The following is a 23,634-nucleotide window of genomic DNA, read 5'->3' as shown; positions in this document are numbered from 1 at the left end:
TCTTCCCTTGGGCAATAGGAGTTAACCTTTGCGACTGTGGCTGGTGATGCCTATCCAGAGGCCACATAGGGACACTGAGACCCGTTACAACGATGCACAGGCACTGACCAGGGGCATAATCGAACCGTGCTTTGGCATCCTGAAGATGCGGTTCTGGTGCCTGGATTGCTTTGCAGGAGCCCTCCAGCATAGCCCTTGGGGAGTCTCCCACATCCTGGTCACCTGCTGCGCCTTCCACACATCACGCAGCAGAGGAGCAATGTGCTGGAAGAAGAGGATGAACGGCAACGGCATGCCTCGTCCAATGAGGAGGCCTCTCGAACATGTCAGGAATCATCGAGTGTGTCAGGATGAAGACATCGTGCACACTGAATGGGTATCGGGCGCAGACGTGTATGATGCGTTGCTGATGGTCACCTATCAGCTGCACGTTCATCAAGTGGTACCCCTTTCAGTTTGTGTAGAATGGCCTGTCATCTGCAGGTGTTCGTGGGGGACATGCATCCTGTCGATCACCCCTTGGACCCGGGGCATCCTGTCGATGGCGGCGAAGCCCGCTGCCCGGGCATCCTGTTGGGCTCGGTCCACGTTGAAATGGATCTAGTGAGCTGCCTGGGCATATAGGACATCCATGACATTGTGGATGCACCTGTGCACCGAGGTCTGTGAGATCCATGGCCGGTCCCCACTCGGCACCTGGAAGGACCCCACCGCGTAAACGTTCAGGGCGACCGCCACCCTGACAGCCGCCAGAAGCAGGTGTCCTCCCCCATAACACCACGGTGCCAAGTGTGCCATAATCTGGCAGATATGTTGCACTGTCTGTCTCCCTGCTCAGCCGGAGTCTTCGTCATGCCCGGTCTGGCAGTCCGGTCTCGAATGACTGGCGCTGCTGGTACACACAAGGTCTCATGGAGCGCCTCATTGGCACCTCTCTTCCTCGGCCTGTTGGGCAGCTGGCTCTCCAACCTGGATGGCTTCCTCCTGTCCCTCTGTTGCCCGCTCCGCTGCTCCATACTCCACTGCTGCAGCTTCCTCCTCCTCGAGCAGCTCGTACAGCTGCAGAGCATCCCCAGGGCTGCAGCGACAAGCAGGAAGGCCACCAGTGCTGGTTGAATTCCAATATCCATTGTCTGCAGGGGGTGAATGACTGACATATTAGCATGGTGCATAGCTCCCCCCCCATGCCCAACCAGGTCCAACGGGTTACATGGTGGCCCCGGTTGGCACTGCGTGCTCTGCCCCTACACGTTGCCCCCCCCCCCCCATGCTTGCACCCCTTCCCTGCCATTGCCCGGCACAGTGGGGACCTCTGGCCCTGGCGTCCATCCCTGATGCCAGGGGTACTGCCGGTTAACACTGCTCCGCGGCCCTCGTCTAATGTCCCCATTGGGGCTACAGTGGATGGTGCCCTGGGTAGACCATTGACGGGTGGCGGCCAGATTCGGGGTGTATGGCGGAGGATAGGATGTGAGGCTGGGGAGGTCGTGGTAGCACCCATATGGCCGATGTCACTCTGCAGAACCAGGGGCCAAGGTGGGTGGTCAGTTGGGTGTGCAGCAAGGTGGCTGCCTTGCAGGCCACGGCAATGGTGGTCCATGACTGGACAATGCCCCAGTCCCTTGGACGGTCACTTTGGCCACTCGGCCTCTCTCTCTCCCCCCCCACCCCCCCCCCCCCCCCTCTCCCCCCCTCAACCTCAGCCAGGCCTGTCAGTGTCTGGCCTGTCACCTCAGCCAGGCCTGTCAGTGTCTGGCCTGTCATCCCACGGTTGCGCCTCTCTATGTCCTACCTCCTCTCTCTCTCCCTCATCAGCCACGATGAAAGGTTTCACGATTTTTAAAAGCACAAGTGAACCAGGCCGGGAACTCAACCCATCTGAGGCAGAGAACCGCAGAGGCCCCAGAGAATACCAGGTTGGGCCCACTAATTACATGAAAACTGTGTTTACTGTACGTGCATTCTGGAACGCATTTACGCCAATCCCGACCATTGTCTCAGCTTTAAGACAATGGCTTCTCTTAAGCTACATCTTTTATCTCGAGTTAGCCTAAGTGTTGGCCAATAATTGGTTAACTTAATTGTCAGTAATTTATAATGGAGATATTTTGACTAGGAGCCTATTAATTCTTTCAGTCAGGGTTAACAAGTCCATGTTATTTTTTCTATCCTATCTGGGAAGGGAGCATCTTACAATTCACAGGACATTTTAAGGACTTGTTTTCATAATTATATAATGTGTTTATAACGATAAAAGTTATAAATGTCTTTGTTCCAGATTCCATTACCATACCAGCCTTACTAACACATCTATTAATGAATTATTTATTCTTTAATTATCTCTCAAATTGTCCCTAAGGTATTGGACGAATAAAGCAGAGACCCAGAGTAATGCCCTGGGGACCCAGGTTCAAATCTTGGCACAGCAGATGGTGAAATTGGAATTAAAAGTCCAATGATGACCATGAAACCATTGTCGTAAAAACTACCTGATTCACTAATGTCCTTCAGAGAAGGAAATCTGCCATCCTTACCTGGTCTGGCCTACATGTGATTCCAGATCCACGGCAACGTGGTTGACTCTTAACTGCCCCCTCAAGGACAATTTGGGATGGGCAATAAATGCTGGACCAGCCAGCAATGCCCACGTCCCATGAACGAATAAAAAAAAGGCTGTCTATTTCACTAATCTGGATGGTTTAGTTTGTTTTAAAGTGGCTTTTGTACAAAATGCTAAATAACATTAATCCAGTCTAGAAAATGATAGTCACAATAAAACTATTTTGAAACTGCCAACAGTATATCACTGATATTGTGCCTGTTGGGTACCCAATTGAAAAGTTTCTTCAAATGAGTCTAGGCCTCAAAACACCATGCTCAATTTTACAAAAAATGACCGAGAACTCACACTTCGCAATTATGTCTAGTCCTCAGTAACTAAAAAATTGTAAACAACCCAAAAATAAGGAAATCAAATGATATATCTACAATTAAACCCAGTTAACTCACAAGACACAACTATCATTGAAAGCACAATAGACTCGGTAACCATGCACAACTATAGAAAGAAATGTCAGAAACAATCTTCAGTTGTCTGTCTGAGGCAGGTCCACCCCACGACACTGCAATGTCCACCACAGGTAGGGTTAGGAGGCAGGTCTAAAATCCAGCCCAGCCCAAATGGGGATCGAATCTCTGCTAGCAATAATTTGATCATCCACACCAGCCAACTAGATTCCTCCACTACTGACCCCCGCCCCCCGTGCCCCCAAAGAGTCCAAGTTGCTATGACAATCTGCATTTTACATCCAAAGCCACAAATAATGGCTGACCAAGAATCACTCCTGCTCTTACCACCTGCCATTGGTGTATTGTGGAAGGATTTTCAGATTGATACCCAACCAATTTGCCCACATTATGAATGCACTTTCCTTTATCACCAAGTCTGTGAGTGGGACTTGAACCTGGAACCTCTATTTTGGAGGTAGAGTTGTTGCTCACTGCACCATAAGATCTACCTTGAAACAATTCCAACAGGTAATGCTATACTCTCTCTTGACCTGAATATGGTCAATAGCTGTAAATACATTTACAGGATTGAATAAATTCAGCAATCTATTGAAGCAATGATTGAAAATAGCCAAAAGAACAAATCACAAATCATTCAGTGCATTATGAAATCCCAGCAAACCAGTTGCTGGACATAGGAATTTACAAATGTTTTATGCATCATTCCAGCTGTAAAAACAATTGAAAAGGTTAATCTGTGTTGAATGAAATGAAACGTAACTGAGTTTTTAACGGTGTACTAATTATTGCTTGAACAACTTCTCTGCCCTCTTTTTGCCTGGAGTGGCAGCAGTGCCAACCACCGTGCTGCCCCTGCTTGGAGTTTCATGACAATAAATAAATAATATTTTCTTCAAAGTTTCTTTTTGAAATTTCAACTCCAATTTAATTTCATGACTATACCCCAATCATTATTTCACTCCCTTTAACATGGTTACAAAGCGAATGGTAATAAATGCTTTATCCATCTTTCAATCGGCTGTCTACACTCTTGGGTAAATTTAAAAGATCCCATGACATTATTTTAATGAAGGGTGGGGGAATTATCCCAAGTTTCCAGGATAATATTAATCCCTCAATCAACATGACATAAACAGAATATCTGGTTGTTATTACTCTGTTGTTTGTAGGAATTCGCTGTGCACAAATTGACTGTCGCATTTCTTACATACTGAGTAATAACTACACTTCATTGGCTGAAAACACTTTGAGATGTCTGCTGGTTGTGAAAGGTGTGATACAAATGCAAATCAATTTTTTTCTTTGCATCCTGATTTGCTGTCTTTGAGAATTCTTCAATCTGATTGGCTGCATGACATTCTTGATGACCTCACTATTACTGGTTGCCAGACATCCCCTAGGGATGGCATCAAAAATTAAATTGACATCGTAATAGGGGAAATCCACTCCAGAGAGTCCACTAATTCTTTGTGGACAGCTTTCTGCCAGGTTAGCAGTGATGCCACTCTTTCACTGCTCATCACAAAACCCAGACCAAAATAAAATTTAAAGGATGCATTCCGCCTACTTCAGAATTCATATATATTGAAGTGTTGGGTGCTCTGAGATACAGACGAACCAACACGGTTGCGATTCATACAACGCAGTTTTATTCCTTTAAACTATTTATATAACAAACTTGGTACTCAGCACGTGGTGACTGTGTGAGTGTCTGGCTTTGAGGTCCTTGCCCTGTGCCATCTCCTGATGGACTGCCCAGTAAGTGTTGTGTTTCTTGTTTTGTACTGTGTATGCTCTTGTCTGTGACTGGCTGTCGTGTTATGTGTGCTAATTGGTCCATTGCTCTGTCTATCATTATGTATGTGTGTATGTGCTGTGATGTTCACTTGAATATCATGACATATATATGTATCCATATATACACATATTTTGAGTCCAGCATAAATGTAATTACCTATTCAATTCTTCCCCTAAGTTGGGAGTTACTGCAGCTTGTAGTATTGTATTCTATAAGCTGATAAGTATAATCAAAATAAGCTGTTCCTTACATTAAGCTTAACTTATTGACACTTTCAAATTTGGAATGCATTACATGTTTTCCAGTCTTCTGACAAGACATCTAGTAAACAGTGGAAAAGATTCAACTGTATTTGTCCCAGTTTGCAACTTCACTTCCTTATGTATTCTTGGATGCATTCTATCTTGTCTGTGTTCTTGCCAATACTCAAGCCCTTCAGATTCTTTCATTTTTAAATATATTCATTCATGGAAAGTGAGTGTCGCAAGCTAGGCGAGCATTTATTGTCCATTCCTGTGAGAAGGTGGTGAGCTGCCTTCTTGAACTGGTGCAACCCATGTGGTGCAGGTGCAGCCACAGTGCAATAATATGGAGGGAGCTTCACAATTGCGGCCCAGCAAAGTGAAGAAGCAGTGATATATTTCCAAGTCAGGATGGTGTGTGGCTTTCAGGGGATCTTCCAGCTGGCGGTATTCCCTTGCGTCTGCTGCCCTTGACCTTCCAGATGGTAGTTGTTGTGGATTTGGAAGGTTTTATAGAGCTTTGGGGAGTTCCTGCGGTCACTGCTGCCACTGATTGTCAGTGGTGGAGGGAGTGAATGTTTGTGTGATTGGGGTGCCAATCAAACAGACTGCTTTGTTCTGGATGGCTGAGCTTCTTGATTGTTTTTGGAACTTCACACACCCAGGCAAGTAGAAAGCATTGCCTCACACTCCTGACTTACACCTTGTATATGGTGGAAAAGCTTTGGGGAGTCGGAAAGTGAGTTACTCAACACAGGATTCTGAGCCATTTTTGATTATCATTGATTAATAATTTGTTTCTTCGTCAATGACCAGGAGAAACATTCTGACACTAAAACTATTTGAAAATTTGTTTGCTACATGTTTATGTTTCAGAAATTAGTGAACCATCAAAGTAATTTTATTTAATTCATATTGCCAAAATCATCACCCCAAAAAGTAAAATAAAATGCACTGTAATGCTGAGTTTATTTCATTATATTGCCCATGTATCTTTATTTGGGTAATGTCCAGATGACAACTGATGATATAACTTAACCAACAACTATTAATAATTGTGTTGCATGACGTTGAAATGTGGGTCATTTTGAGTATCTCGTTATATCTGCATTGTTAATTATCCAAAATTGGTTAAAAAAATTAGTATTAAAAAATATATTATATAGTACAGAAAATATTCTTAATCATGTATTCTCTAATCCGGATGTGCTTAGGAAGCAAGGGGTTATGTCGAATAAATCATGAATATTACAGCTCGCACAACACATTCATTCCTCTGATGATTGTTAGTTGTTAGACACATGACACTCAATGACTCATCTCTCAAGAGGTCAGAGCTGCTGATCACAGATTCCCATTATCTTCATTTTCTTTGGTTTTATATTTTATTGTATGTGTCAGCTATATTAAAAGAAAAGCTGCAATAACCAAGGAACATGGATTGAATTTTAAAAAAATAAAGATGCCACGCATTTCTACAGTGCTGTGAGCTAATAGAAAAGCTAATATTTCTTGAAGGTGCATGTGAAAGCGGGAATTACAGTGTAAGTAAGACGAACACTGCTTCAGTCAGAAAGCCACTGCTGATCGGGTACAACCAAGCTTCAGAGCAAGGACCCAACTGTTGGCAGGCAGCCAACAGAGTGTCCTGCCTACTCAGCCTCCTGTAATCACCAAGCTGAATGTTCTTATAGCTGGAATAATAGAGAGCTTGGTGAAATCAATAAGGGCGCTGGCAAAAAATAGCCACTGGGCATGGGAGAGTAGAAGCCAAGCTGGAAGCAGTGGTGCAACATTGAATCCTCAAGAAAGAACCTTTGCTTTGTTAGAGGATGCAGACATGATTTGTATTTAGTTTCCAGTCAGTGTTGCTGTTTATAGTGGTCATAAATGGTACAATAACAACCTTTTGTCTTTTCAGGATGCTGAGAAATAATTGATAAGGGGCTCACTCATTTCTGTCCACAGTTCCATGATGGATTATCTCTACTTTCTTTATTCATGTCTGTTTAAAATGTTCTTGTTTAGCAATTTTGGTATGTAATACCCCAGACAAATGCTAAATACTGGGGAGGACCCAATGAGCCAAATTATTGGAAAATCCTAAAATTTGGTCAAGAATGTCAGATAAACCTTTCACAACTTCCACAAATATATTTACACAAATGAGAATTAGATAGAACATTGAAAGTTGTGGTACTGATCTTGTATCCGTAAAATCTCAGATGCTTTAATTAATGTATTCGTCAAAAGTTTTACCCAGATGACCTTATTTGCGAGATGCACAAAGGACAAAACAGGTTCACGGTTTAATGCAATTTTATTCACAATTCAACAAAGTATGACTGAGAATCACAGTTGAGCTCCAGGTGTTACCCACACTGAGTGAAGGAGGCTGGCTGGGCTACAGTTACTAGATGTGGATATCTGCTCTGGCCTTCGAAACTCAGGGTGCCTTCTTCTTGTGATTGTTGTGCCTATGGGACTTCCAGGTTATTGCTGAAGATTTGTTCCGATGTTCCTTCCTTTATACTGGTCTGCTAGCATTGAGTCCTAGGTATACACCCACAACTGTCCTGAGGTCTATTGTCTCATCCATACTCCAACTCATTAATAGGAAAAACAGGGTACTTCTGTTTATCCAGGGTGATTCAATCAAAAACCATGTCGACAGAGGCCCGCCAGGCCTTCAGCCGCATCAAAGCGGATATCGCAAAGGCCACGATGCGCGCCATCGACGAGTCCCTCCCCTTCCAAGTCGAGAGCGACGCGACTGACGTAGCTCTGGCGGCCACGCTCAACCAAACGGGCAGACCTGTGGCTTTTTTCTCCCGGACCCTCCACGCTTCAGAAATTCGCCACTCCTCAGTAGAAAAGGAGGCCCAAGCCATAGTGGAAGCTGTGCAACATTGAAGGCATTACCTGGCCGGTAAGATATTCACTCTCCTCACTGACCAACGGTCGGTAGCCTTCATGTTCGATAATGCACAGCGGGGCAAGATAAAAAACGACAAGATCCTGCGGTGGAAGATCGAACTCTCCACCTTCAATTATGAGATCTTGTATCGTCCCAGAAAGCTGAACGAGCCGTCTGATGCCCTATCTCGCGACACTTGTGCCAACGCACAAGTGGACCGTCTCCAAGCCCTCCACGAGGACCTCTGCCAGCCGGGGGTCACTCATTTCTACCACTTCATAAAGACCCGCAACCTCCCGTACTCCGTCAAGGAGGTCCGAACAGTCACCAGGAACTGCCAAATCTGCGCAGAATGCAAACTGCACTTTTTCAGGCCAGATAGAGCGCACCTGATAAAGGCTTCCCGTCCCTTTGAAAACCTCAGTTTGGACTTCAAAGGCCCCCTCCCCTCCACCGATCGCAACACGTACTTTCTTAATGTCGTTGACGAATACTCCCGTTTCCCCTTCGCCATCCCCTGCCCCGACATGACCGCGGCCACGGTCATTAAAGCCCTATGCACCATCTTTACCCTATTCAGTTTCCCCGCCTATATCCATAGCGATAGGGGGTCCTCCTTCATGAGTGACGAGCTGCGTCAATTCCTGCTCAGTAAGGGCATAGCCTCGAGCAGGACGACCAGATACAACCCCCGGGGGAACGGGCAGATAGAGAGGGAGAATGGAACGGTCTGGAAGACCGTCCTACTGGCCCTACGGTCTAGGAGTCTCCCAACTTCCCGCTGGCAGGAAGTACTCCCGGATACGCTTCATCCTATCTGGTCCCTGCTGTGTACCACCACTAACCAAACGCCTCACGAGCACCTCCTTGTCTTCCCTAGGAAGTCCGCTTCTGGAACGTCACTTCCGACCTGGCTGGCAGCCCCGGGACCCATCCTGCTCCGGAAACATGTGCGGGCGCACAAATCAGACCCACTGGTGGACAAGGTACATCTACTCCACGCAAACCCGCAGTACGCCTACGTGGCGTACCCAGACGGCCGACAGGACACGGTCTCTCTGCGGGACCTGGCGCCCGCCGGAGCTTCCCACACCCCCCCAACACCAATCACCTCCCTCTCACTCCCGCCGGTGCACCCCACAGCCACCCCCTTCCTGGGGCAATCGGTTCTCCTCCCAGGCCCGTCCAGGAGTAAGGAAACAGAGGGGGACAGCCCGATGCTCCCAGAGTCGACCGGACCCGAGCCAGCACCACCACCCGGGCTGAGACGATCGGAAAGGGCGACCAGAGCACCATCTCGACTCATCGAATCAACTTAAGATGTATATAATTCAGTGGCCCAGTAAAGCGGCATGATTGTATATAGTTCAATGGTTAAAGCACCGACCCTGTAAACCCCGACCACCATACCACCCACCACCCCGCCGGGTTCTTTTGTAACAAGGGGAGAATGTGGTGGTATGTATTAGGGGTAATACGGTACACCATGAATGCCGAGGAGCTATTGGAGGACAGATGCTGGGTCCCGATTGGATCTGCCGCCTACTGGGCTCCACCCAGATAGGCGGGGTATAAGAACCCGGTTTACTCCCCGCAGCTGCATTCTGTGACTGAACTGCTGGGGAACAAGTCTGAACAAGTCTGCCCAATAAAGCCTCGATTGAAGTTCTCTACGTCTCGCCTCGTGTGTGATCGATGGTGCTACACTGTATGAGTGGGCGGGCCTTGTCCGCATAGTTTGGGACCCACTGAGCGTAATACGAAAAGAACCCCAGGCAGCGTTTGAGGGCCTTGGGGCAGTGGGGGATGGGGAGCTCTATGAGAGGGCGCATGCGGTCGGGATCGGGCCCCAGAACTCCGTTCTGGACCACATAGCCGAGGATGGCTAAGCGGGTTGTGCTAAACACGCACTTCTCCTTGTTGTCGGTGAGGTTTAGGAGAGTGGCGGTGTGGAGAAATTTGGCAAGGTTGGCGTCGTGGTCCTGTTGATCATGGCCGCAGATGGTGACATTGTCTAGGTACGGAAAGGTGGCCCGCAAACCGTACTGATCGACCATTCGGTCCATCTCCCTTTGGAAGACCAAGACACCGTTGGTGACGCCGAAGGTAACCCTGAGGAAGTGATAGAGGCGGCCGTCTGCCTCGAAGGCAGTGTATGGACGGTCCGATTTACGAATGGGGAGCTGGTGGTAGGCGGATTTGAGGTCTACCGTTGAGAAGACCCGGTACTGTGCAATCTGATTGACCATATCAGATATGCGTGGGAGGGGGTACGCGTCGAGCTGCGTGCACCTATTGATGGTCTGGCTGTAGTCCACAACCATTCTGTGTTTCTCCCCAGTTTTAACTAATACCACTCGGGCTCTCCAGGGGCTGTTGCTGGCCTCAATGATGCCTTCCTGAAGCAGCCGCTGGACCTCGGACCTGATGAAGGTCCTGTCCTGGGTGCTGTACCGTCTGCTCCTGGTGGCGCCGGGTTTGAAATCCAAGGTTAGATTTGCGAAGAGGGAAGGCGGATCGACCTTTAGGGTTGCGAGACCGCACACAGTAAGGGGTGGTAGGGGCCCGCCGAATTTCAGGGTTAGATTCTGGAGGTTGCACAGGAAGTCCAGGCCAAGTAGTAGAGCAGCCCAGAGGTTAGGGAGGACGTAGAGGCAGAAGCCGCTAAATTCTATGCCCTGGACCGTGAGTGTGACCGTACCGTACCCCCGGATCGCCACGGAATGGGATCCGGAGGCCAGGGAGATTCTTTGGTTGGCAGGGTGTACCGCGAGGGAGTAGTGCCTTACCATATCTGGGTGGGTAAAGCTTTCGGTGCTCCCGGAGTCCAGCAGGCAAGACGTCACGTGTCCGTTGATTTTAACGCTGGTCGATGCGGTAGCCAGGTTGTGTGGACGAGACTGGTCGATGGTCACTGAGGCGAGTCGTGGTCGGTCGTCGCTGGTGTAGGATGACGGGGAGCCCGGAGGGCCCTGGTCCTGGAACGCTGGTGGTGCCCGTGTGCCGTGGGGGAGACAAGATGGCGGCTGAAGATCTAGAGGAGTACAAAATGGCGGCGCCCATGGGCCGCACGTGGCGGGGTTGAACAAGATGGCGGCGCCCATGGGCCGCAGGTGTAGCTCGGGGGGGAAGATGGCGGCGCCCACTGGCCGCGCTTGGGCTGAGGGAGAGAAGATGGCGGCACCCACTGGCCGCGCGTGGTCCAGGGAGGTGAAGATGATAGCGCCCATTGTCCATAAACTGAGGGGGCTGGGGGCGATAGCGGTGACTGCATGGGCCTGGCACACTGCGGCAAAGTGCCCCTTCTTGCCGCAAGCCTTACAAAGGGCAGCGCGGGCTGGGCAGCATTGGTCGGGGTGTTTCTGCTGGCCGCAGAAATAACAACGGGGACCCCCGGGGTTTGCTGGCTGGCGTGTGGCGCAAGCGTATTGGCTGGGTAAGGCACCCGCTGGGCAGCCATCTGTGGGGTCCACGATGCATAGGAGGGGTGGGCTGCGTGGCTGGGGTGTAGGCCTGAACGTTGCGCAAGGCGACCGCCATGGAGAGCCGCTAGTTTTCTTTGTCTCTGCTAGGTTGAGCGTGGCCCCCTCTAACAGGCGCTGGCGTATGAGGTCCGACCCAATCCCCATAACAAATACATCCGGCATAAGGACGTTTGAAAGTTCAGTGGCCATAACGGCCTGACAGTCACAGTCCCGGACGAGTGGGATTAGGGCCCGCCAGAAGTCTTCTCTGGACTCACCAGGGAGTTGAGAGCGAGTGGCGAGTACGTGCCTGGCGAAGAGCGTGTTCGTCTGCTGAGCGTAATTCTCCTTGAGAAGCGTCATGGCTTCGGCGTAGTTCGGCGCATCCTGGATTAGCAGAAAGACGTTGGAGCTCAACCTTGAGTACAAGATCTGTATCTTCTGAGCTTCCGAGACAGGGGTGGACGCCGAGTTGATGTACGCCTCGAAGCAAGCTAGCCAGTGTTGAAAGTCCTTTTTGGCGTCGCTTGAATGCAGATCCAGCTGCAGGCGATCCGGTTTGATACGGAGGTCCATCTTCTGAAAATCTTAGAGCAATAAATTGAAGCACGATCAATTGCACAAAGACTTGAGTTGGGTACAACTGAGGCTTTATTGCTCTAAGATACGTGGCCTCCCGCAACAGCTGGTGAAATGGCTGCAGCATGGAGGACACACATATTTATACTCTGCCTACTGGGCGGAGTCAGCAGGCAGGGACTACCAACGTACATGTAGCACAGGTCCTACCATATATCACCTAATAGAGGTGCAACAGTGGTATCCACAAACCCCACAACTTCTGGTCTCAATGGAGGCAGGACCAGGAGCGAGCGACCAGCCCACACTGAGGGATTGGGTCAGTTGTTGAAATCTTTTAACAAGGCTGCATTTAAACTGAATTTCTATTTAATGCTGTAATTCATGCTGTCTGGGTTTCCTGTGAGTCAGGAATTCCAGCAGAAAATAGGAGGCAAGAATATTTTTTAAATAGTGAAAGATTGGAAACTGGCGGCATACAGAGTGACTTGGGTATCCTTGTACACAAATCACAGAAGTTAACATGCGAGTACAGTAAGCAATTAGGAAGGAGAATAGAACATAGAACATACAGTGCAGAAGGAGGCCATTCGGCCCATCGAGTCTGCACCGACCCAGTTAAGCCCTCACTTCCACCCTATCCCCGTAACCCAATAACCCCACCTAACGGGGGCGAGCCCCGCGCTGGGCCGGAGAATCGCCGCAACCACTCCACGACGCCCCGACACCGGCACGCGAGTCTCCGAGGTGCGGAGAATCGCCGCCATTTGTGCCGGCGCGTTTGCCCGCAGGCTGCTGGAATCGGCGGGGCCTCCGATTCTTCGGCCCGGACGGGCTGAGCAGCCGCACGGATACGACAGAATTCCACCGGCGTCCTGTGGGAGGGGGGGAGGGGGGCTCCGTTCACAGGAGGGGGTCTCCGATGGGGTCTGGCCCGTGATGGGGACCCAGCGATCGGTGGGCCGGCCTCTCCCTTCCCGGGTCTACTTTCTTGCGTGGCCGGCCCCTGAACACCAACGCCCTGTTGAGTCGGGGCCGGCGCACTGAAGAAGTCCCCCGCGCATGCGCAGGTTGGCTTGGCCCAACTGCACATGCGCGGGTTGGCGCGGTGCCCATTTGGCACCGGGAAAGGAGGCTGGAGCGGCGTGAACCGCTCCAGCACCATGCTGGCCCCCTGGAACCGGTCGTCGCCGTGCCCGTTTCATGCCGTTCTGAAACATGACGGCGTTCATGACGGCGCGAAGACCTGGGCTCAATTTTGGAGAATCGCCCCCAACATTCTTGGTCTCTAAGGGCAATTTATCATGGCCAATCCACCTAACCTGTATGTCTTTGGACTGTGGGAGAAAACCGGAGCACCCAGAGGAAACCCATGTATACAGGGGAGAACGTGCAGACTCCGCACAGACAGTGATCCCTGGCGCTGTGAAGCCACAGTGCTATCCACTTGTGCTACCGTGCTGCCCTGTGCTGCTGTGCTGCACAAGGGTGGTTACAAAAGGATGAGGGCGTATTGGAAAAAGGTTTCCTACATTTGTGCAGGTGAGACCACACAAAAGTACTATGTACAGTTTTGCTTTTTTGGACACTATTTGAATCATAGGAAACAGGGATATAAAGCAGGAATGTGGAGCCTTCCTCTCACTCATATGTTTAATATTATGTCGAAGCATTGGATCTATGAGTTAAGTATTTTTACAGGACTGCGTGTAGGTTAGGAGGAGCAGCCCTGTTCGTTTCAAGCCCAACAAACAAACCTGTAAGTACTCCATAGTCTTCTTTGACACCTTCCATTTCCAACCCATCTCCGCTTCCAGCATTTTTAGCCCTTTCATCTCTGGCCAGCATCTGACCACTCTCTGCATTGTCTGCCTCAACCTTTGACTCTTCCCAACCGCCTCAACTCTATACCAGATTGCCAATGACCCCTGACCTTACCTCAGCCCTCTTAAACTCCTTCAACTTCTGAGACATAAAATAATTCCATTTCAGGTGTCCAATAAAAGGTCAATTTTGTTACCTAACTATTGTGAAGGTACTGCTCAAGGGCACCAACATGTCTGAGTGAGGTGTAATTGTCAGCTTCTGTAATAGCAAGATGAATTGCTATAAAAGTTAAAGGTCACAATAACTGAATAAGCAAAGGTCTCCATAACAACACTGCTTGGTTGCTATTGCTTATTCAGTGCCGAGGTTGCTTAATTCAAAGAATGCTTTTTTTTGTTACTTTGACACCAGCTACTTCTTTGTCTAGTAATCTGACATTTGGGGTCACGTTAAAATCATATCAAGAAATTCAGCTCTTGGCTGGAAATGTAAACAGCTCTGTTATACATTGTGTAGCGGGCTCCCTCTTTTTAACTCCACTCGCTGGCTTGTTCTGGGTTTGGTTCCCTGTTGCCCAAACCCCCCCAATGCCCGAGTGATTCTCTCTCTCTCTCTCTCTCTCTCTCCGGTGGACACCTTGCGCCTACTTCACTAGAGTAGCCCCCCCCCCCCCCCCCCCCAAGAGAGAGAAAAGGAAAACTGCTGCCTATCCACTACCTGGCAGCCTTTCCTGAGTGGACGGGTTTGTATCGCCCAGAGTGCACTCGGTTCTCAACTCCGGAATTATGGTCAGAGATATTTAAATTGTGACCCGACCAGGGATAACTGATGAGAAAATGAAAGAGCAAGATGGACTCCAATCGAGTTCAAATCATATATCTTTTATTAGCCACCAAGATTAAACCTCATCAACACCAGAAAACAACATGTAGGTATCTTATACTCTATAAACTATGACTATGGGAATAAGAACTAAACGGACACAACGTAAATTCGAACTGTAAACAGTATTAGCAATGTATTCCACTATGAAAAGTTCACGCCCCCACCATTCCCACAAAGCCTCAACTGCTATGTTACCCTCGGGAACTTCGCGCATTACTAGGAAATACTCACAATCCTGGATTATAAATTACTCAGTTGAGTCGAGCTTGACCTTCTGGGCTGGCTGTGTGCTGTGAAAAAAACTGCTGTCTGTGACTCGGTCCAGGAGAGTCCGAAGAGAAAGAGAGCTGCCATGCGGGTCCGAAGAGAAAAGAGAGCGAAAAGGCTACCAAGCCACACTTTTTAAAGTTCAGATTTCAAAAAGTCCCGTGAGCTCCGCCCCATCGGTAATTGCGAGAACAATGGGCCTCGATTGTTATCAGCCTCAGTGATAGCACAGTCTATTGAAATTACAAACGGCTGAGACTGCCCTGCCCAGTATGAATGGGCCCCATCGATGTTCCTAATCACTTTACCGGGACTTACAGATTGCTTTCCCATCGTGGAGATGGGTTTCTCCTTACTGCTGGATAGCCCCATTATCGTGTCTATTGTTTCTTATCCAGGTCCATTGTGGTTGGTATCGATCTTCCAATCTCGATGCGGGTCTGGTCTGGTGATGTCATCTGGTCCCTTTGTGTTTCAGTTAATCTAATCAGCAGCCCGTCTGGGCTCTGACCATTTGTGAATTTGACTGGGGCTGAGCCTGCTGGGAGAAACAGCCAGTTTCTGCAGCCAAACGTGGCCACTTCTACCATTTAAAATGGCCAATGTGTGTTTTACAGCCCTTATAGGTGTTGGTGTTGCCCGAAAAATTTACAATTGGGACATAACTTCCTGGTTCCCCCAGTGTTGGATGGCTACCCCAATGATGATCTAGGGATTTCCTCTTGGCAGTTGTCACATAAAGGTTTGCCTGGCAATGGTTCAGAGGCTGGTTTAGCTCAGTGGGCTAGGCAGCTGGTTTGTGATGCAGAACAAGGCTAGCAGCGCGGGTTCAATTCCCGTACCAGCTTACCCGAGCAGGCGCTGGAATGTGGTGATATGGGGCTTTTCACAGTAACTTCATACTTGTGACAATAAAAGGTTATTATTATGGGCTAACTTCCGCTGGACAATTGTGCTGGGCTGGGAAACATCCGGCAAAGCGTTTTAACTCGCTACCTTTGGATGGTTCCACCAGTTTTACTCTCATAGTCACTCTGAAAAAGAGTTTGAAGAGAGAAAAGCACTTCTAACTTCATAGTAACTATTTTAAGGACTCAGTCTGAACCCCTACAGGACACCCCACACCCCCGCAACCCCTCAGAAGGCCCCCCATGCCACCTCTGTACTAGCACCAGCCTGACTCAGCATTAGATATGCGCTGCCCATCCCATGGCCTAACATTCGATACGCCCCCTCCCCCACCGCCCCGCAAATCCCCCGCTCCCAGGCCAACTCACGCCCCTTCCTGCCTAGATCCGACACTGACCGACCCCGCCCCATCCGACCCCATCCCTCCTCCTGGTCCACACCCACCTTGTGGTCCGGCTCTCCACTGCTCCTCCCCCAGCCCCACCCCCACTTATCTTTTAAACCTAACTGCTCCCTTTCAACCATTCTTTTAAGCATCTGCTTTGTGGCAGCTAGTGCTGGAAAAGAGGGGCGTGCCCTTCCTCGCTGCACTCCATTTATACCATGCTGATCCAGCCAGGGGTGTGCTTCTCAGCTCCTTTCTCTCCCGGCCTGAGCGAGTAAGGTTGGCGAGACAGGGGCTTTGGAATCACAACAAAGGTAAGCCCTCTGGCGTGGCAGTTCACCGGCGATTGCCACTCCATAACAGTTACGGGCCATTGTGTATGTTTGGGTGCAGCTGAAACAGTACAATCATGGTTCCTTTGTTCTAAAATAGTTTTTTGTCTCTTCTGGAACTGGGTGCACACCAGCGGAATACTACTGTCCTTCTCCTCTACCCAGTATCACCTACAGTTGTTTTTCACAGAATCGTTATGGTCCAGAAGAAGGGTATTCAGCCCATCGAGTCTGTAACGTCTCTATAAATGAGTATCATGACTTGGTGCAAAAAAAAAATCAATCTGCCCATTCTCCTCAGAGAAGGACAGTTACATTCTGATGCTAGGCCGGTAGGAATCATGCACTAGAGAACGTCTACTTTGTGACTAGTTGAGTTTTATTGTTAAACAATAACATGGATCAGATAACAAACATCAAACTATGAAAAACTACTGACTATTACATTATTACTATCTAAATATCCAAGAGCTACTGCAACTGCGACGAGCCACTTCAACAACTATCTCCACACTCCCCGAGGTAGCTATACTGCCACCTGCTGCTTGGAGGTCATATCTGTTAACATTCCCATAACTGCTTCTGCATATCATCACAATGACGAATGGAAACAATCTGGGGCGTCATTCTCCGACCCCCCCAGCGGGCGTTAATGGCGCCGCAGACGTCGGAGAATGGCACGGGTGTGCGCAAGGCAGCCGATTTTGGGCCTGCCGATATTCTCCCGTCCGGATGGGCCGAAGTCCCGTCGACGTGATGATGGGTCACGTCGACGTAAATCAAACCTCCTTTTAATCGGCGTCAACCTGTGCTCCAGGTTCACGCCGACCAGCGTGGAGGTGAGTGACGGCCTGGGGGGTTGGCCGCTGGGCAGGCGATGGCGTGGCCGCAGTCTGAATGTGTGGGGAGAGGTGTGTCTAGGGTTGTGTGTGTGTGTGTGCGGCGGGGGGGTGGTTAGAGTGGGCTGGGCTCCGGGGGAGTGCCGAGAGGGGGGTCCGTGCCAGGGAGGAGGATGGGGTCCATGCCGGGGAGGAGGATGGGGGGTCCGTGCCGGGGAGGGGGATGGTGGGCCCGTGCCGGGGAGGGGGATGGGGGGCCCGTGCCAGGGAGGAGGATGGGGGGCCCGTGCCGGGGAGGGAGATGGGGGGGGTCCGTGCCGGGGAGGAGGATAGGGGGTTCGTGCCGTGGATGTTGGATAGGGGGTCCGTGCCGGGGAGGGGGGGGTCCGTGCCGGGGAGGAGGATGGGCTCCGTGCCAGGGAGGGGGATGGGGGGTCCGTGCCTGGGAGGGGGATGGGGGGATGGGGGGGGTCCGTGCCAGGGAGGAGGATGGGGTCCGTGCCAGGGAGGGGGATGGGGGGGGTCCGTGCCGGGGAGGAGGATGGGGGGTCCGTGGCGGGGCGGGGGATGGGGGGCCCGTGCCGGAGAGGAGGATGGGGAGTCTGTGCCGGGGAGGGGGATGGGGGGGGTCCGTGCCGGGGAGGAGGATGGGGGGTCCGTGCCGGGGAGGGGGATGGGGGGTCTGTGCCGGGGAGGGGGATGGGGGGTTGTCCATGCCGGGGAGGAGGATAGTGGGTTCGTGCCGTGGATGTTGGATAGGGGGTCCGTGCCGGGGAGGGGGGGGTCCGTGCCGGGGAGGAGGATGGGCTCCGTGCCGGGGAGGGGGATGGGGGGTCCGTGCCTGGGAGGGGGATGGGGGGGTGGGGGGGGTCCGTGCCGCGGAGGAGGATGGGGTCCGTGCCAGGGAGGGGGATGGGGGGGGGTCCGTGCCGGGGAGGAGGATGGGGGGTCCGTGGCGGGGCGGGGGATGGGGGGCCCGTGCCGGAGAGGAGGATGGGGAGTCTGTGCCGGGGAGGGGGATGGGGGGGGTCCGTACCGGGGAGGAGGATGGGGGGTCCGTGCCGGGGAGGAGGTTGGGGTCCGTGCCGGGGAGGGGGATGCGAGGGCAAGTGAGTTGGTCCACCTGGCCAGGTGCCAGCATCCAACAGTTGGACCCATGCGGTCCATGCCACCTGGCTGGGGGGAGATGGGGATATGGGCAATGATGACATGTCGTCGTTCCCACCCACCCCCCCCCCACCAGGCCGGCACGTTTTCCGATCATCCAGCGATGTTGGCCGCCGTGGCGGCAGCCGCTAATGTCTATGTTGCCCTGGATGAGGAGGAGGAGGAGGAGCGTGCCAGAGAGGCGGCGCAGGCTGCCGCAGAGGGGCAGGCGGCAGCCGCCCAGGCTGGAGGGACACCTGACCGACAGGACGAGGAGGGGGAAGAGGACGTCGCGGCCCCATGGCAATGGAGGCACCCGAGGGCGCCCCGTGTGTACCGGCCCCGGCAGTCATACCAGGACCTCACAGACTGCGAATGCAGGAGGAGACTCCGGATGAACATAGAACATAGAAAATACAGCACAGAACAGGCCCTTCGGCCCACGATGTTGTGCAGAACCTTTGTTCCGAGATTAATCATAGATTATCATTGAATTTACAGTGCAGAAGGAGGCCATTCGGACCCCTGAGTCTGCACCGGCTCTTGGAAAGAGCAGCCTACGCAAACTCAACACCTCCACCCAACACCAAGGGCAATTTTGGACATTAAGGGCAATTTATCATTGGCCAATTCACCTAACCTGCACATCTTTGGACTGTGGGAGGAAACCGGAGCACCCGGAGGAAACCCACGCAGACACGGGGAGGACGTGCAGACTCCACACAGACAGTGACCCAAGCCGGAATCAAACCTGGGACCCTGGAGCTGTGAAGCAATTGTGCTATCCACAATGCTACCGTGCTGCCCTTAAGAACAAATAAATCTACACTATATAATTTACCGTAATCCATGTACCTATCCAATAGCTGCTTGAAGGTCCCTAATGTTTCCAACTCAACTACTTTCCACAGGCAGTGAATTCCATGCCCCCACTACTCTCTGGGTAAAGAACCTACCTCTGATAGCCCTCCTATATCTTCCACCTTTCACCTTAAATTTATGTCCCCTTGTAATGGTTTGTTCTACCTGGGGAAAAAGTCTCTGACTGTCTACCCTATCTATTCCCCTGATCATCTTATAAACCTCTATCAAGTCACCCCTCATCCTTCTCCGTTCTAATGAGAAAAGGCTTAGCACCCTCAACCTTTCCTCTTCAGACCTACTCTCCATTCCAGGCAACATCCTGGTAAATCTTCTTTGCACCTTTTCCAAAGCTTCCACATCATTCCTAAAATGAGGTGACCAGAACTGTACACAGTACTCCAAATGTGGCCTTACCAAAGTTTTGTACAGCTGCATCATCACCTCACGGTTCTTAAATCCAATCCCTCTGTTAATGAACGCGAGCACACCATAGGCCTTCTTCACAGCTCTATCTACTTGAGTGGCAACTTTCAAAGATGTATGAACATAGTCCCCAAGATCTCTCTGCTCCTCCACATTGCCAAGAACTCTACCGTTAACCCTGTATTCCGCATTCATATTTGTCCTTCCAAAATGGACAACCTTACACTTTTCAGGGTTAAACTCCATCTGCCACTTCTCAGCCCAGCTCTGCATCCTATCTATATCTCTTTGCAGCCGACAACAGCCCTCCTTACTATCCACAACTCCACCAATCTTCGTATCGTCTGCAAATTTACTGACCCACCCTTCAACTCCTTCATCCAAGTCATTAATGAAAATCACAAACAGCAGAGGACCCAGAACTGATCCCTGCGGTACGCCACTGGTAACTGGGATCCAGGCTGAATATTTGCCATCCACCACCACTCTGACTTCTATTGGTTAGCCAGTTCGTTATCCAACTGGCCAAATTTCCCACTATCCCATGCCTCCTTACTTTCTGCATAAGCCTACCATGGGGAACCTTATCAAATGCCTTAGTAAAATCCATGTACACTACATCCACTGCTTTACCTTCATCCACATGCTTGGTCACCTCCTCAAAGAATTCAATAAGACTTGTAAGGCAAGACCTACCCCTCACAAATCCGTGCTGACTATCCCTAATCAAGCAGTGTCTTTCCAGATGCTCAGAAATCCTATCCTTCAGTACCCTTTCCATTACTTTGCCTACCACCGAAGTAAGACTAACTGGCCTGTAATTCCCAGGGTTATCCCTAGTCCCTTTTTTGAACAGGGGCACGACATTCGCCACTCTCCAATCCCCTGGTACCACCCCTGTTGACAGTGAGGATGAAATGATCATTGCCAACGGCTCTGCAATTTCATCTCTTGCTTCCCATAGAATCCTTGGATATATCCCGTCAGGCCCGGGGGACTTGTCTATCCTCATGTTTTTCAAAATGCCCAACACATCTTCCTTCCTAATAAGTATTTCCTCGAGCTTACCAATCTGTTTCACACTGTCCTCTCCAACAATATCGCCCCTCTCATTTGTAAATACAGAAGAAAAGTACTCGTTCAAGACCTCTCCTATCTCTTCAGACTCAATACACAATCTCCCGCTACTGTCCTTGATCTTACCTACCCTCGCTCTAGTCATTCTCATATTTCTCACATATGTGTAAAAGGCCTTGGGGTTTTCCTTGATCCTACCCGCCAAAGATTGTTCATGCCCTCTCTTAGCTCTCCTAATCCCTTTCTTCAGTTCCCTCCTGGCTATCTTGTATCCCTCCAATGCCCTGTCTGGACCTTGTTTCCTCAGCCTTACATAAGTCTCCTTTTTCCTCTTAACAAGACATTCAACCTCTCTTGTCAACCATGGTTCCCTCACTCGACCATCTCTTCCCTGCCTGACAGGGACATACATATCAAGGACACGTAGCACCTGTTCCTTGAACAAGTTCCACATTTCACTTGTGTCCTTACCTGCCAGCCTATGTTCCCATCTTATGCACTTCAATTCTTGTCTGACAACATCGTATTTACTCTTCCCCCAATTGTAAACCTTACCCTGTTGCACGTACCTATCCCTCTCCATTACTAAAGTGAAAGTCACAGAATTGTGGTCACTATCTCCAAAATGCTCCCCCACTAACAAATCGATCACTTGCCCTGGTTCATTACCAAGTACTAAATCCAATATTGCCCCTCCTCTGGTCGGACAATCTACATACTGTGTTAGAAAAGCTTCCTGGACACACTGCACAAACACCACCCCATCCAAACTATTTGATCTAAAGAGTTTCCACTCAATATTTGGGAAGTTAAAGTCGCCCATGACTACTACCCTATGACTTCTGCACCTTTCCAAAATCTGTTTCCCAATCTGTTCCTCCACATCTCTGCTACTATTGGGGGGCCTATAGAAAACTCCTAACAAGGTGACTGCTCCTTTCCTATTTCTGACTTCAACCCATACTACCTCAATAGGGTGATACTCCTCGAACTGCCTTTCTGCAGCTGTTATACTATCTCTAATTAATAATGCCACCCCCACCCCGGCCCCCCCCCCCCCACCCCCGGCCCCCCCCCCCACCTCTTTTACCACCCTCCCTAATCTTATTGAAACATCTATAACCAGGGACCTCCAACAACCATTTCTGCCCCTCTTCTATCCAAGTTTCCGTGATGGCCACCACATCGTAGTCCCAAGTACCGATCCATGCCTTAAGTTCACCCACCTTATTCCTGATGCTTCTTGCGTTGAAGTATACACACTTCAACCCATCTCCGTGCCTGCAAGTACTCTCCTTTGTCAGTGTTCCCTTCCCCACTGCCTCATTACACGCTTTGGCGTCCTGAATATCGGCTACCTTAGTTGCTGGACTACAAATCTGGTTCCCATTCCCCTGCCAAATTAGTTTAAACCCTCCCGAAGAGTACTAGAAAACCTCCCTCCCAGGATATTGGTGCCCCTCTGGTTCAGATGCAACCCATCCTGCTTGTACAGGTCCCACCTTCCCCAGAATGTGCTCCAATTATCCAAATACCTGAAGCCCTCCCTCCTACACCATTCCTGCAGCCACGTGTTCAACTGCACTCTCTCCCTATTCCGAGCCTCGCTATCACGTGGCACCGGCAACAAACCAGAGATGACAATTCTGTCTGTCCTGGCTTTTAACTTCCAGCCTAACTCCCTAAACTTGTTTATTACCTCCACACCCCTTTTCCTACCTATGTCGTTGGTACCAATGTGCACCACGACTTCTGGCTGCTCCCCCTCCCCCTTAAGGATCCTGAAGACACGATCCGAGTCATCCCTGGCCCTGGCACCCGGGAGGCAACATACCTTCCGGGAGTCTCGCTCGCGACCACAGAATCTCCTATCTATTCCCCTAGCCAGTGAATCTCCTACAACTATTGCTTTTCTATTCTCCCCCCTTCCCTTCTGAGCCCCAGAGCCAGACTCAGTGCCAGAGACCTGGCCGCTAGGGCCTTCCCCCGGTAGGTCATCCCCCCCAACAGCATCCAAAACGGTATACTTGTTTTGAAGGGGAACGGCCACGAGGGATCCCTGCACTGTCTGCCTGTTTGTTTTTTTCCCCCTGACTGTAACCCAGCTATTCTTGTCCTGTACCTTGGGTGTGGTTACCTCCCTGTAACTCTTCTCAATCACCCCCTCTGCCTCCCGGATGATCCGAAGTTCATCCAGCTTCAGCTCCAGTTCCCTAACACGGTCTTTGAGGAGCTGAAGTTGGGTGCAATTCCCGCAGGTATAGTCAGCGGGGACACCATTGGTATCCCTCACCACCCACATCCTACAGGAGGAGCATGCAACTGGCCTAGCCTCCATCCCCTCTTACCTTACAGAATATAGCTGCCGTGTGGACTAACTAGATCTCCGCCCTCCGACTCTGCTCCCAGTCAGCTCCCCTGTCTGTAAACTCCTGGCTCTCTTCGCACTCTTTGCGGAAATGTCGGAAACAAAATGAAAGGAGCACCTTACTCCCTCCTCACCTAACTCCCTTGGTCACCAAACTCTTACTATAGCACTCAAAAAGCACCAAATTCAGCACTCAGTGCAAACAAAGTCTGCACTGTAGGGGGTCACTTTTATACTGTGAATCTAGCCTCGGAAAACTGGCCTAATCCAATTATCTAATTA

The 23,634-nt window shown here is 50.4% G+C and overlaps 1 long non-coding RNA gene across 4 annotated transcripts in view; it reads right to left on the bottom strand.

The window, feature by feature from the left end:
* The window catches only part of LOC140389314 (uncharacterized), a 144,138-nt gene extending 129,048 nt beyond the window's left edge, over positions 1 to 15,090 (bottom strand). For all 4 annotated transcript variants that reach the window (XR_011934338.1, XR_011934337.1, XR_011934339.1 and 1 more), the window contains exon 1: positions 14,974 to 15,090. This is a non-coding gene — a long non-coding RNA (uncharacterized lncRNA). The remainder of the gene's footprint in view (positions 1 to 14,973) is intronic.
* Positions 15,091 to 23,634: the final 8,544 nt, after the last annotated feature.

The sequence above is a fragment of the Scyliorhinus torazame genome, chromosome 14 (assembly GCF_047496885.1).
Source record: "Scyliorhinus torazame isolate Kashiwa2021f chromosome 14, sScyTor2.1, whole genome shotgun sequence".
Classification (NCBI taxonomy): domain Eukaryota; kingdom Metazoa; phylum Chordata; class Chondrichthyes; order Carcharhiniformes; family Scyliorhinidae; genus Scyliorhinus; species Scyliorhinus torazame.
The sequence above is the reverse complement of the archived record's forward strand: the minus strand, read 5'-3'. Positions and strand labels throughout refer to the sequence as shown.